Raw genomic sequence first — 1566 nt, 5'->3', positions numbered from 1 at the left:
GGAAAGAGAAAATGAGAAAGTACCTCCTAAGGTGGATGGCCATGCTGCAAGATGTCCCTTCTACATTTCTCCTCTTAAGGTTTTTGACATACCTGTGTATGCTCTGGCATGGTTTTAAAGCCTCTGGGCAGGAGAGTTGAACCACTCAGTTGAACCATATGAGATCCAGCTGCCTTAACCACCATGGCCCTAATATGCTTTTTTTTTTAAAGAATTATTTTATTCAATTTTATTTATTATTATTATCATTGTTATTTTCCAGTTTGATGAGAGAGAGAGAGAGGAAGTGAGAAAGCAAGCCACCAGGTCTGAGACTTGAACTATGGTCGGCCATGTGGGAGTCCAGCGCCCTTAACCACCATGCCACTTGCCAGCCCCCCCAATATGCTTTTTAACCTGTCTGTGTTCTATTTCCTGGAAAGCTAATTTGTTACTACTTTTACTACAGGTAGTAAATTAAGAAAACAAAAAAAAGCATATTAGTAGGTGTGGAGTAGAGGTAACAGAGATCCATTTCTGAGAGGCCACAGAACTGCCTATTTTAGCTGTTTACTTTTTGATTTTGGATCATTTAGAATTTTGGATTTTCAGATTGAGGATCCTCAGCCTATACTCATAACCTAGAGGTCCCACTTCAGAGGTCCCAGGCATAGAATAGTTTCTTAGTAAAGAGTAGTTTTTCTGTAAGGTTGGTAGGTGCTATGGTTTGGGTATTCCCAAACTTTCATATGTTAAAAGTTAGCTATATTGTGAAGGTAGTAAGAGGAAATGTAGTATTTTCATGGTGTTGAGGGGTGGTGGCTTTGAGAGTAAAGTGAGGGTTTAAAGAGATTCATGCAACAAACATGTGAACAGGAGGTGCCATGAAGGCACCCTAAAGACAAGGGGAGCCCCTGCCACTCAAGCAATCCAGTGCAGCTTGGTTTCAGTTCTGTTGCAACCCCTGCACTGGCCCAGCAGGTGGCCATGGCCAGCCATGTGGGAATCCAGTGCCCTTAACTACCACACCACCTGCCAGCCCTGGCAGTGTGGTCTTAAGTCAAGCTGCTTAAGCCCTTGGGCTGGGCTTTCTGTGTATCAAGTGAGGAGGTCAAACCTGACCCCAGGCACCTTCTTGCATTGAAGTTCCAATTCTCTTAGGGCCAGCATGAAAGAATCTTGGTTCCATGAGTTCTTTCTGAGGGCAAAGTCACAAGGACAGGGAACAGGCCCTCATCACAGTGTCCTGGAGATGATGATGGCTTGAGCTTGCCAGACAAAGGGCTGCCCAACATGCGGCCATATCTTCCACACCCAGCATCACACAGAATCGGGTTGCCTCCAGCACTGTCTGACTCTGGCTTTCACCCAGCATGGTTTGGCTCTTTTTATTTTATTTTTCTTAAGAGAGATTTTTGGTATAGGGTACCTGCACTCGCTGGAGAGACAAGAGACAGAAAGACAGAAATCAGGAAATCACCCTGCCCCCCAGAGGGGAAGGCCATGTCACAGTCTTTTCTCCTCCATTCTTCTCTCAGGATCTTAGGCAGCCTGAGTTTTAAGCTGCTGGGTCCAAAACTAGAACTG

Source organism: Tupaia chinensis, unplaced genomic scaffold, assembly GCF_000334495.1.
Source record: "Tupaia chinensis unplaced genomic scaffold, TupChi_1.0 Scaffold142716_1, whole genome shotgun sequence".
Classification (NCBI taxonomy): Eukaryota; Metazoa; Chordata; class Mammalia; order Scandentia; family Tupaiidae; genus Tupaia; species Tupaia belangeri.
The sequence above is the reverse complement of the archived record's forward strand: the minus strand, read 5'-3'. Positions refer to the sequence as shown.